The following is a 14719-nucleotide window of genomic DNA, read 5'->3' as shown; positions in this document are numbered from 1 at the left end:
TTTCTTAGCAAACTTACGTTTTAAATGTTTTGTGAAAAGGACTTAAGAATGTTTCTTACAACTAAGCTAAAAAATTGTGAAAATTATTGGATTTAAGAAAAAAAAAACATAATATTTAAGAATTTGTTTTTACCTTAGTTGCTTCGTAATACGGTCCAAGATTATTTTCTATTTTCTTAATGTAATATCTCGAGTTTGTAGTCTTTAACTAAATTTTGAGTTTTTTAACGTAGATCGCCTGGAAACAGAATCACTGAGTTTACTGGGGTTTCCAAGATTAATTATTTAATGTCCTTTTATTGTCATTTTTTTTGTATCTATGGATCTATGATTCTCTTTTAACATACTTGAATTGCTGTCTGGCAGCATATCTATTTAAGTTAGTATCACATTTAGCTTTAGAGTCGTCAGATCTTAAGATTGTAGTATTATTATATATTCCTATTTATATGATTAAAATAAAATATTTTACAACTTTCAATAATAGTTTCTAACAATTAGTTTTCTTGGCTAACCTAAATAAAGAAAGCCATATTTTTGTTGCTTCTTTGTATTTGTCTTTGTCAATGTTCTGTTATTTTGATATCATATCTGTTTAATTTTTACTTGAGCATTAAAAAAAAAATAAATCAATAAATAAAATGAGAACAAATAAGTCCTGTATCGTTTTGAATTTGTAAAATGACTGATTAAGGAGGTCGGTTACCTTGTTTCCAGAAGCAATTGTATTTCGTGTAAGTTAATGTTTTAGCTGCAAAAATCTCAAGTTCGTTTATTTATGTCGCACTGAGTTCAAGTTTTATTCAGGTTTTAAAAACCTGACCTTCCACATGCTTTTTTTTCATATTAAAATAGGAAGGAAAATACGGATATACCTTTCAATGTATTTCGATTTCACTATTATCCGTAGAAATCTACGCAGTATTTAATTTTATCAGTATGCGCGTTAGCTTTCTAAAAAAAGTTTAAAAGATTTCTGTCGCGGGGCTTGTGTTTTCATGGTATTGCATTTTCTCTCATTTTTAAAGAACGACGCAGGGAAACGTTTTTTGTTTTCTTTTTATTACGGCCTCATTGTCATTCTGTTAATGATCAACATGGAATATTAGGGCAATATTATAAGCAGAATATTCAACATGTTACATTGTACCATACTTATCTTAACATTTAAAGTTACCATGACAACAGATACGTTAAGAATATCATATATCCTGCTTTTTATCGAAGTTTCTTTGAAAATTATTAAATAAGTTGTCAATGCGCATCTTTTTGCACATTCACTTTTAACTTACAAAGAAGGGAAATTTGAACTAGCGGAGATATATTTTTTTTAACTTTGCAAAATCATAGAGCATCATATTAGAAACAAATTTATGAAAAAAATTGGGGGTCCCCATGATACTTTTTGAGAAAGGGCAGATAACTCCAAATCTAGCAAACTTTTTTCATTTCACATTATTTTTGTTATTACATTTCTATTCATTAAGCAAAGTTTTTACCATTCTACCAAACAGAATTGTTGCTGTATTTCATTGAGCAAACATACTGCATTTGTCTTGAAAATAGGGGGATAATTTGAATACATTTTTATTTGCTTGCGTAAGCGACTATAGAATAAGATTCGTCTCATAGAAATAAAGAAACAAAAACAAACTGGAAATGAAATAAAGTGTTACTAACCATTACCTTGAGTTATCTGCCCTTGAAAATGATTTAGGGGCAGATAACTCCAAAAAAAAAAATGTTTCTAATATGATGTTCTATGATCCTGCAATGTTTAAGAAAATTCTCTCCGCTAATTAAGATTTTCCTTTTTTGCCTATATAACAACTCCCGGATACGTCTAAAATGTAGCTTTAAAACATTTTATTTCTAAAGTAAGTAATATGTTCATATTATTTGCATTTATTTGAACAAATTTTAAAGCTTAAAATACTTACAGCAGTACTCCTTACCTGACATTTCAATGGAAAAGTCGGTGTGCTTGCAATTATGATTCTCATGACTAATGTTGAAATAAAAATGAAAAACTGAAGTTGTAAAGTGTTCTCATGTTATATTGTGAATGACCGCTTTGGTAGGTATGATGGAGGTGATGGCTTCACTTTTATTAGCGCTAACGGATGTAGTGTCATAATTATTATTTTGTGACGAAACATGTGTTTGGTATAGTTACAATGTACGAGATCAATTCTTGTACTGAAAGTAGTCATGTTCCTTTATTGTCGACTTTTAAGATAGACCAAGGTGATATATTTGTAAATAATAAACGTACTGATATGTTTTATGACCTAAATCAGGATAATTGTGAGGAGTATTTGAATTGTTTATCTTAAAACATCAAAAATGGGTAGTTTATAAATCTAGAAACTATGTTGTCAGATGATGAAACAAATATAAATTCAGTGTTCCGTGAATTTGAAACTGTGATTTGTAACAGTAGTACCAGTTTTCAAAAATTAAAAGAAAATGGAAATCAATTAAGTGCAATGAGTGGTTTGATGTAGAATGTAAGGCGGCACAACGTACTACTAGAAAGCTTTTGAAAAGATTCAGGAGACACGGGTATGATGAGAATTTAAATGCTTATGTACAAAGTAAATGTAGATTTAAATTATGTGTACACATAAACGAATGTTGTTCAGCAGAAAATACTTAAATAAAGTCCTCTGTAATAACAAAAATTTTAGAATGAAATCAAACAGGTATTAAAAAGACCTGAATTAGAGAATATAATATAATAGGACAAATGGTAATACTATGAATTTAGTCATTTATTCTCAAATAATGTAATAAATAACCATGCATGTGATAATTTATGCGTCAGTTTTGATATAGATCACAAATTTTGATGGTATTGAACAGTTAAATTTAACTCTGAGATTACTAATTAAAAATTATTACATAGTGTTAAAGCGTTGAATATAAAAAAAGCGTCTTGGTGCAGTAGGCATAGTGTTACTGGATGAATTTAGTAAAGCGTATATATCAATAATTACTAAAATATTTACCTTTTATGTTAAGGCTTATTACATACTACCGGAATCCCAATCAGGTTTTAGAGCGGGCTATATAATAATGCTGATAATGCTTTTATTTTGTATTCAGTTGTTAATAAATACTTACGTTTGGAAGGGAAACCTGTATATATAGCTTCCATAGACTTTTAAAAAGCCTTTGATTTAGTTGATCCGTCGACTTTGTATGATGTTTTAAAACAAAATTTGTGTAAAGTGTCACTTAAACAAGTCAATACAAAGCATTTATTGATCTGTCAAAGCATGTGTAAGAACCAACGAGGGTGTTTCAGACATACTTACAAGTCCGGTTTGCTTACATAAGGGCTGTAGCCTAAGGCCTGTTCTATTTGCAATGTTCATAAATGAATTGTTTTCAGTGTTATGTGAAAGTAACTTCAGAGGGATTCAGTTATTTTCAGATATTGTTGATTTTCTTTAGCTTATGTTTGCTGATGAAATTGTTTTGATTTCTGATTGGTTAGAAAAACAATTAAATGTTTTATATCAGTTTTATTTAAAAAGTAAACTAATTGTAAATATCACCAAATCAGAAGTACTTGTATCTAAACGAGATGGAAGGGTGGCGAGAAGAGAAAATCTGTCATATAATGGAAAACAGCTAGAAATTGCCAATGGTTTTACTTATGTCGGTATATTATTTTCAAATATATTATCTATGTATAAAATGGCAGAGGCCATGTCTGTGAAAGCGAAGAAGGTTCTTATGTAAATATTTTGTTCTCTTCAACATTTATCTTGTTTGCCATATAAAACGCATGGCAAGATTCCGTAGCTCTTAACATTATTTAATGATAGAGAAAGGTAGACATTATAATATCTCAGTCTAAAATAATTTCTGTAGGTCAAAGACCATCAATTCAGTGTACAGTGTTACCTGGTATTGAGCAAACTCCCAATTGCGACTAATTCCCCTTACGGTACATTCAATCATTGCAATCACGAGAAGTTTAACCAGATTTGATTATTTTGTAACTTTTAATTGCATTATTCTAACCAAATGGTAATATTCGCGCACATGTTTAAATAGCAAATAACAAATTGAAGTGATTTTTGTCAAACATATCTTTTGGACGCTAATTTTGACAAATGAACCTGGCTTCCGGAATTTGTTTCATTGTTCTTAGTTTTGATCATTGCTCTTAAAAAATGTCAACAAACAAAAGGCTCTCTAACACTTGAAATCACAATTTATGTCAGATGTTTTCTTTGTAAATGCATGCAATTACCAAAAGCGTGAAATATACGATTAGTTTGTTTGAATAGAAATTCATAAGAAAATATCTATTTGTGATAAGTACTGCCAATGTAGTAGATACTTTATTTGTCTTGTACTTTCCGCTCATATTTTTGTGCATATCGTCATTTAAAGCAGGTAGTTTATTCTCTGTAAGTGGTATTTAACCGAAACATTAGTATAGTCGGACATGTAAAATATTCTCTTTTAGCTAGCTTCTGCGAATGTAGAAATATGAATTCAATATTCATAATTGATGTACAATACAATTATTCTGTTTATTATTTCAGTCACAAGTAGACGGATATAAACATCATGGATAACAAACTGCATACATTTTTGCTCTAGAGTAGAAACCATTCTAATCAGAAAACACCTTTAATTCTAACTTTTTCTGGTCCGAACATGTTTGGATAAGAGAGTTTCTACTTATACACTTTGACCTGATACATGTAGTTCTTGAAAGAAATGTGATTAAATATACATGTTTTGCTTTATGGAAAGCCATACACGCCAAAATGTTATAGTGTAAGTCTTTGAGAAAACAATTGATAGTTTCTAGCCTATATTAGAGCTTAAACATTACCAAATCTCACCTGTTGTTATATTTTCTTGTTCTCATGGAATCTATTCAATAAATGTAGAATAGAATTCCGCTTAAGCCGGTGCTACGGGGCATGAAAGGTCTGCAAATTTCATTACCTCTCATGAACAGATTCAATCTAACCGAATCTGCTATAATTCTACTTGTTTGATTTCTATGCATCCAAAGGATTTTTTCACAGATTTTATTTTCTATCACAACAGCAATAATAAAGTGCGGACGCTGTTAAAAGTCATTCTGTACTTGGATTCAGTGTTGTTATACATTTTCTGGTCCTTTGGGATCAAATAAAGTTCCACTTAAACTGGTGCTAGGGGGCATGGGCGATGTTTCACATTTCATTACTTCTTTTCGTTTTAACATATTTCGTTTTGTCGGAAGACAAAGAAGGTGATGTTAATGGTCACATATCTGTTGTAGATTATGCTAAAATAAGTTTTAAAAATGTTTGCCTCTTTTTTTTAACAGGTGTGCCAATTTGTGTCTAAGCTTTTGGACTAAAAGGAACATGTTTATCTCTGTAATGTCAGAGAATGAGACATTTTTCTGCTTCTTACGGATTGAATCTTATTTCAGCTTTGAAATAATAGCCAATGCAGATCGTGGTAGGTAAATCGACAGAGGTGACATTAGTTAACTGTCCATATCTTTCTTAAATTAAACATCTCTTGATGAAACTTTGTAGAAACATTTTGTATTTAATCATGCTTAACAACAACACTGAAAATTGGAAAATATAATACAAACATGTTTTTCTTTTTAAGTACAGAGACGCTACCGTGAATGAGGTAACTGTACACCTGGGAATAAGGTAATGTTTGTCCGTTCTGGGAGTCATGTACACAAGTAAGAAAGTTATTATTTTTTTTTCAAAATTGATTTCTACTGCATTTTAAGTGTTTATTAAACATTTTGACAAAATTTGCTATATTTTATGTGTATTGAAAAAGAGGTTTCATTAAACGAATTTCTCCCGTCATGCAAACCATCTAAACAGGGTATCATCTCATTCGCATGAATATTACTTGGATAAAGTATCATCATTCCTTTGTACTACATCCGATATTTTGGTGGAACTAAGAGAGTTCTTATGAAAAATAAATGATTAGATATACATGTTTATATTTATGGAAGGCCTAACACGCCCGAATGTCATAGTGGATGTCTATGGGAAAACAAATGGTGATCTCTTAACTTACAGAAGAAACATAATTTTAAGATATATATATTTGTAAGCCTATGACGTCGTCACAGTTGTTTTGAAGTTACACATATCTGTCAATTAATATAAACTGTAAACAGTGGTGAATTACACGTGTGTGCAACAATTGAAGTGCACATGTGTAACGCCTGTAGTTGTAGGCAAGTGTGTTTCCTTTTACGTCGGTGCTGTCGTGCGTAAAAAAAACAGTTATGAAATACACATGTGTAAAAAAAACTGAAGTGAGTTTCGAGTGTATTAAGACTGTAGTGGTAGGCAAGTGTGGTTAAGTTAATGTCACCTCCGTCGTTTGTGTAAAACGCAGTGGTGAATTACACGTGTGTGCATAATCTGAAGTGAGTTTCGCGTGTGTAACGACTGTAGTTGTAGGCAGGCGTGTTTCACTTGACGTCGTGTGTCAGATTAATCACGCGACACTGTAGTAACTTCCAGGTGAAAATTCATTATTTTCAAAATTGGAAACATTATACTTTCTACCCCCAAATACTTTTACTTTTGACAATGTAGCCACAGGATGCATTTATTTTTAGTCTACGACTTCTAGAAAGCAGTGTTGTCAGTTTCAGGTGATATGTCACATGTAGACAAGTATGTGTGCGTGTTTTTGTGTGCGTGTGTGTTTTGAAATGTGCACGACTGCGTGCTGTGGGTTTCGGTTTCGGGAGGCTGCATTTTTGAAACATGGCATTCCCTGTTTGATATTTGTCCTTGTCTGTTTACCTTCTCCACTGACATGAATTTTAAAAACAATTAAAGTGCAATTCGGCAGTTACTAAAGAGAATTCACATTAGATGCATGTGCACCACTTGCCTGAAGTGATATCTATTTGTGTAAAGATTTGTATAGATCCATCAACGGGTTACTTTGAAACAGTAAACGACTTATTTCTTAACATTTCTGAAGAAAAACTCTGCTTTACCCGAATCAGGGGGAAAATACTTTATGTCAGTAAATAGTATGTGCTAACTAATATTTGTTGACTCTAGATGAAATACCGTTTTTTTTTTTCAATTTCACACAAAAGGACTTAAGACTTCATTTACAACACAACTTAAATTGCCATCCGAGGACAACAAAAAACTAACCTTCGGGCCCTCAAGGGTGTTTCCCTTGTTGCTCTGTCTTCTGCAAACGCATTGAGTACATGCGTTTTAGGTCCTTAAAGATTGCATTTTATATTATATCTACAAGGACATCTTTGTGTTTTACATTACATATCTTCTGTTGCCTTTATGTATGTTAGGGTTTCACCTGGCGGGGATTACTTTTGTTTACACTGTCTTGTGACTTTGGAACTTGGTGGGGGTAAAAATGAGGTTAGGTGCACCATTAGCCGGTTTAAACTCCCCAGTGGTGGTTTTGCCACTGATCGTTCCAAGGCGGTGCCCCACTGTGTTCCTCTATTTGTTTGTTTTGTCCTTTTATGTTCATTTTAGTGTGTTGTTAGCGAGAGTTGTTCGTGTTTGTCTTTGGGGAGACTGCGTTTTTTGAACGTGGCTTTCACTGTTGGATATTCCTCCTTGTTGTTTTTTGTTCCTTACTCTGATTTTAGAACTACATCATTGTCAGTATACGTTCATCAAAACACATAGTTAGAATATAAACAAATACTCATGAATTGACATTAGCATGCTTTAAGTATTTTAGCATTTTACAATTATTTCAAATATCAAGGTTTACCATATTTTTCCACATGATTCTATTAGTACAGTCGTACGTATTTTACTACAACTTGCGACAGGATGGACGAACCTGGGACAGAAACTGCCGGAAAAAAACTTAACACTCATTACATTATTTACCAGTTTGTTTACAGAAAAGAAATGACTGTTTACAATGAATGAAGAAAATACTAATTAGAAATAAAAAGGAAAAAAATGCAACTGAAGAAAAATCTGAGCTCAGTCATACTTATTACGTTTCATTTTCATCTTGACGTATAACATGTGTTTCTTTTACTCAAAACTTAGAGTTGCACTAAGAACTAAATTTTGATAAAATAATGTCCCAAATTGCAAACACGTTGACTCCTTTTTGGTACCCCTTGCCCAGTGTTTGCAGGTGTCTGAATCCATGAGTTGTCTCAGTTGACAACAAAAAAACAGCGTCTTGGCTGTTAAGGCACAACAATGGGACGAAAGATCACTGAGCTGATAAATCGCATCCAGGCGAGTACAGACAAGTAAACCTCGGGTATACTATTACTACTAAGTCCAGTTTCACTATCACACATGTACAAACTGTATATCGCATACCATTGTAATTACCGGCTTCTGTAAAGCATGAATTTACACTAATCATACCTAACTCCTCAACATCACTGAGTTCTATAATAATATTTCCACTCTCAGACTTATATGACTGACGCTTAATTCTATCTCTATTTCATTCTCATCTCCTGGTTCGTCACGGCCTCGGCATTTATTTCTATTTTCTTTACTATCTTTATTTTCTCCTTTACTACTCTCGTTCTCCTGCTCTATTATTATTATTATTTTTATTATTCCAGATTTGTTGAGCGCCCTTTTCATATGGAATATACGTTCAAAGGCACTTTACAATTAAACATGTGACATATCGCAGATATGTAGGAAGATAAAAAATATGACATATGCAATCACAAAACTGAAACTGAACAATTAAACACCTTCTTCAGAAATAATATATTCAATGGCGTAATACATAATAATAAAAATAATAATTATTACAACAATATCATCAATGAATAATGATAATATTTACAACCTTATTGTAACAAACAGCCATGACCGCACCCCTCCCCTTGAGGTCGATTTACCCTTATTGCCAATACCAGTGCTTTAAGCACCTGGTACGCCCAGACGGGCTGCATATAGAGGTTCAACCCCCCGGTTAATGGTGCCATCATATACTATATTAGATAGAAATACCACACACTTCAAGTGAAACTCAAGTCTTGCAAAAACACACAAATAGAACGTCATAACACTTAAAATTTGACATGATGAAATAAAAGATGAATTGTCAATTTAGTTAATTACATGATGAATTGTACAGTTAAGAGGTCTTCGTCAGCGACGAATGACTTGCCGTAGTTCTGTTTCACAAAAATAACGACGGCATATTTATTATGGGTAGAACAGTCACAGTTGGTATCTATGTGTTGTAGAAAATTTTGAAAAGGTGTGTTTTGAGAGCTCTTTTGAATGAATTAAGTGATGAATCTTTTCTGAGATTGTCAGAGAGAGAGTTCCATAGTTTTACGGCGGCAACTCTGAAACTTCTATCGCCGTAGGTAACCAGTCGACGTTTTTTTTGCACAATGGTTGTTGCTGCACTTGCTGACCTAATATTTCTAGTTGGCACGTACACCTCTAGTAAGCCTCTCATGCCAGACCTTGAATGTTTAAATGAGAATTTTGTATCTGATTCTGTCTTGTATTTGAAGCCAATGAAGATCTTTAAGGATTGGTGTTATATGTTCAAAACGGGTTGTTTTCGTAATAAGACGTGCAGCTGTGTTTTGGACATTTTGCAGTTTGCTCGTTGTTGATTTTGGCACGCCATACAAAAGAGCATTGCAGTAATCAAATCATGGCGTTAAAAGCAAGTTTATAAGGGTTTAGGTGGCTTCAGTTGTCAAATATGGTCGAATATGACCAATGTGTCGTATTTGGCCGTAGCATGTTCGAGTCACAGAATTAACATGGTGGTCCATGTGCATGTTCGAATCAAACGTAGCACCAAGCTTTCGAACAGTTTTTGATGGTCTTATGCTCGTTTCGCCAACTTTCAGTTCTACATTTCCAACATGCTTGGAGTGTTTTAACTCGAAAAAAAATTACTTCAGTTTTGCCTGCATTCAATTTTAACATGTTTGAATTCATCCATGAGATGATTTATTTTAGGCATTGTCCAACTCGTGTGACTGTGGCTGCTTTTGATGCTTGGTCAACTGGTTTAAACGATAGATAGAGCTGGGAGTCATCTGCATTAAAGTGGTGGTTTAGACAGTGGTTTCTACAGATGGACCCGACTGGCTTTGTGTACATCGTGTAGAACAGCTCCTTGAGGAACACTGAATTTCATAAGGACTGGTTCAGAGAGTTTGCCATCGATGCATACTGTTTGGTAGCGGTCTGTTAGATATGATGCCACCCATTGATTTATCGGCGAATCCAAAGTTAAATTCGAGTCTATGAAGAAGGGTGTTATGGTCAATGGTGTCGAATGCAGCCGACAGGTCCAACATCAGAAGTACTGTGACGTCACCTTTGTCTAGGGATTCGAGAATGTCGTTCTGAACTTTTAACAATGCGGTTTCAGTTGAATGAAATTTTCTGTATGCTGACTGGTTTATTTCATGTAATTGATTGTTTGTCAAATGTTCCTCAAATCTTTCTGTTTACCACTTTTTCAAAGATTTTTGAGAGGAATGGCGAATTGGACACATGTCTGTAATTCTTGAGTGTGTTTTGGTCAAGACTTGGCTTTTTTTATCAATGGTCTTATTCGTGATGTTTTAAATGATTCTGGCGCAATTGCACGTTCTAGAGAGATGTTAACAATTTTCGTCAATATTGGAGGAGTTCGTTTATACAAGATTTCAAGAACCATGTAGGAAGAGGGTCTAATTCACATGACTTATTAGCTGACTGTTGAACAAGATTTTTCACCTCCTCCTCTGTTGCTGGACTGAAACTAGCCAAACGCGCGGCATCACATAGTGCTATGCGTCCGTCTTTGAAGTTACTGATTCATTCTGATCCTGGGATGCAATATTAGTTCTGATGTTTTCTATTTTATCTATGAAGAAATCGCTGAACTCCTGTACATGTGCTAGTTCTTCTGGGTTCTTGCCTGATGGAAGTGCAGCTTCACTTGGACCGTTCAATAAATTAAATGTTTCGTTATTTTAACAAACTTTTTTGGTCTCGTTCACTTGATTCTACTTTCTTTGAGTAATAATCAATTATGGCCTTTTTAAACATTTTGTTAACGATCGCGCATTGGTTCCTATACATTAAGTGCTCAACGGCGAGTCCTGAAGTCTGCCATTTACGTTCTAGTTTACGATTTAAATGTTTGGCGTCGTGGAGCTCCTCCGAGAACCAGGGACAAGATGGTCTTAATGTGATGGTTTTGGAACACAAAAGTGCATGAATGTCAATTAAAGCTGAAAGTACACTGTTGTATAATGAGACAAGAGTTTCTGCATCTGATGTACTCTGTGACAAATTCAAAAGATCGGATGATAGAATATCAGCTTTGAAAGTGTCAACGTCAATCGAACGGAGTTTCCTGTATGTCACAGTTCTTTTTACCGGAGGGGGTTTCGCGGCAAGTGCTTTAAACATTACCACGAAATGGTCCTTGGCTATTTTTCCAGAGCTATCTGATAACCCAGGATCAGTCACTACTACTGCCGATACAGTTTTATCCATGTCTCTGGTGATGACTACGTCTAGGGTATGACCGTGGACGTGGGTTGGCCCTTTCACATGTTGATATATGCCACAATATTGTAACACACTGTTAAATTTGATGGTGCCACGATCAGAAGGAATGTCTAAATGAAAATTCGGATCGCCAGTTATGATGATATTCTTGTCAACTGCGGCGTATTTTGACAAAAAATCTGGCCACTCGGTATCAAGAAAATCATTTGTATTCAAACCATTTTTCTTTGATGGAGGAGGTCTGTAAATAACGGCCATCAGCAATGTGTAGTTGTTGATACTTACATTACACTCAATATGTTCAAATGCTGAAAATGTATTGTCACTAGTTGAAGAGTCTACCTTTACATCCATCACCGATTTATAAATGAGGGCCACCCCACCTCCACGCCCAATACCCTGGCGTAACACATGCTTGATTTTGCACCCATCAGGTGACAGTTTACCTAGACACGCTTAATCGAGGGAAGTGCCTAACCATGTCTCAGTCACAGCAATAAGATCTAGATCGTTTGAGATAATAAAGTCACAGAAGGCTGTCGTTTTGTTTTTCAAGGATCTTGGGTTAATGCAACATTTTTTTATATTTTTCTGGCCTTTACCTATTGATTGAGTTCCATATTTTATGTGGGATAAATTCATTTTCGAATTCAGCACTTCTTTGTTGATTGTTTTCTTATGTTTTGGTCTTTCTGTTGATATTACAGTTGGAATAGCCTCAGGTAATGTCATAATATTGTTCAATTTAATCCATTGATTGATATCCCAATTACGTTTAAGTTGATTATTACCACCTCTGGCAGATCTGTAAATCAAAATATCATAATCCTTTTGAATTTTCAATGTTTCTTTGTTTGGTCGTGAAAACCTTCTGGGTATGTTTTCCAGTTTCAATAATTGGTCTCTATTATACTTTATAAAACACATTATTTTGTGAGATTGTGTTCACTAAACAATATACACTATTTTACAGGTAAAAGCAGTCTATTTTATTGTACATCCAATTGTTTTATTGAAAAAAAACTAACGGTCGAATGAATAAATCCAATTAAAATCACAGAAATGTTATCTACATATATTCATGAAAACACTTTGCAAACATTTTTGGTTGTAAAGTCACTAGTTTTCATAGAACAATCAAAATATCAAGAGCACAAATTTCTGCTGCCTACATTTGGCGCAACAACAATAATCTACCTCTATCTCTACAGCTGCGTAGGCACTATTACCGGACTTTCCACATTTACAGTAGTTCGAACAATACCCTATATGACCACAATTAGTACATTTCAGTAAAGCAAAGGGTTGATAACCTGTAGCTCTATTCACACCATATTACTACCTCTGTTAGCAGTGTCTGCATTTCGATTACTAGGAAAATGCCTAGGAGGCTTTTCATATGGTTTATTGCCTCGATCCTTATTTGTTTGATTCACGATATATTTGGAACCTCCACTGGTCTTCGCAAACAAATATGCATCTTATGCTTCATCTTTTGCTTTAACTAACCCCTAACAACAAAAATTCTGATACAGTTATCTGTTGCATACATCTAATAAAACCTGTAAAATAGATTGATCCCTAAGCTTAAAATCTAACAACCATTCGTAAATTTTCTCTACCTTACACAACCTAAACGAACGGTCTAGGTACCTACTGATTTAAGCTAAAAACATCACAATTGTCTAAGTATCACGGGGGCGTTCAAACCTTTTTTTTTCTTACAGCCATCGTACGTATCGATGGAATCAATTTTCTCATCAAAAGGGGACATCTTAACCTTTACCTTTTTCTTACACATTGTTATAAGTCTCTCTTAAATTTAAGTGTTGTCTCTAACTTCTTTAATTCTGCATCCTCCTTCTGTTTTTCAAAGTTTACTTCTGCTTTTCCATTTCTAACTTACCCTTTTCTAACTGTACTCCTGACTTAAGTTAAAATTCCATTTGTTTTTCCTTCTGCAACCTAGATTCCAACTTTTCCTTCTCAGCTTCTTAGCTACTTTGGCGTGCATATTCTATCTCTAGCCTCTAACTCTAATCCTTCCTTCTCTGCTTCTACTCTGAATTTCTCTGCTTCTAACCTATTTTTGGCTGCATCTACTCTTGTTTCTTCTGCCTTATATCTGCTATGTAGGTCATCACATTCCCTATCCTGCTCTTCCTAAACACATTCAGTAGCTCTTCTCCATCAGAACCTTACTCCTGTCCTACCTTTGTTAACTCCCCTACACTTATCATGTTTAAATAATTACACTTTGTTAATAGTATACAACACCTCGATACAACAGCTACTATAACAACCTGAGATACTAGTTAAGCAATCGTGAGGGAATACTAGACTACACTAGTTTAGACTAAGGCTCTACAGATACACCTGAAGTAAAAACAATATACTCTACTCTATGTATATACTACACACACTTCCTCACTAAAATAAGAATACATTAAGTAGCGCATTACTACTATGTTGTATTGGCAATAATAAACAGTGTACAGTGAGAGTAGTCTGTAACAATATCCTAGCCTTACCAAGTAATGTTCAACTAAAACTAGTGTTGACACTTTAGTGTAATAATCAAAACAAAAATAAACCAAAGTACTTCATCCTATGATAAATTTGCGAAGCACTAGAACATAAGAGTAGGTTAAACGTATAGTAAACAGGCTTGCTTACACAAACAAATATAGATACTGTATCTAGTATGATTGCAGTTCCCTTAAACATAATACGATCACAGGGAGAAGTAAGGCGACGCACAAGTAAGAGTGAGTAAGAGTAGGATAACTCTCCTTGTCAACCTTGTCAAGGGCAGTCATTCTAGGCACAGATATATGTGGCCTCATCATAGTGTGGCAGAAAATAAACCCAGAGGAAAAATAAAAAAGAACAGGCACCAGATTCAAACTGTCGTATGTAGCTGTCTATCTGTCAGTGACCAATAAAGTTGGTTATCCGAAGCTATGTCGTATCTTGTCTGAGGTAAATCGTCACTCTGAAAATAGATAAACCTATTATATGTTTAACACTAGAGCTATCACTAAAGGTGATGAATGTACCCCCGCATGCACTGACACAGTACATTGCAATTTGACGCACACACGATTGCATAATTATGTGGACTGTATGCATATAGATTGTATGTATACGGTATAGTAACAAAAAACAAAGTCCCATAA

This window comes from Mercenaria mercenaria, unplaced genomic scaffold (genome assembly GCF_021730395.1).
Source record: "Mercenaria mercenaria strain notata unplaced genomic scaffold, MADL_Memer_1 contig_4792, whole genome shotgun sequence".
Classification (NCBI taxonomy): Eukaryota; Metazoa; Mollusca; class Bivalvia; order Venerida; family Veneridae; genus Mercenaria; species Mercenaria mercenaria.
Note: the sequence above shows the minus strand (reverse complement) of the source record.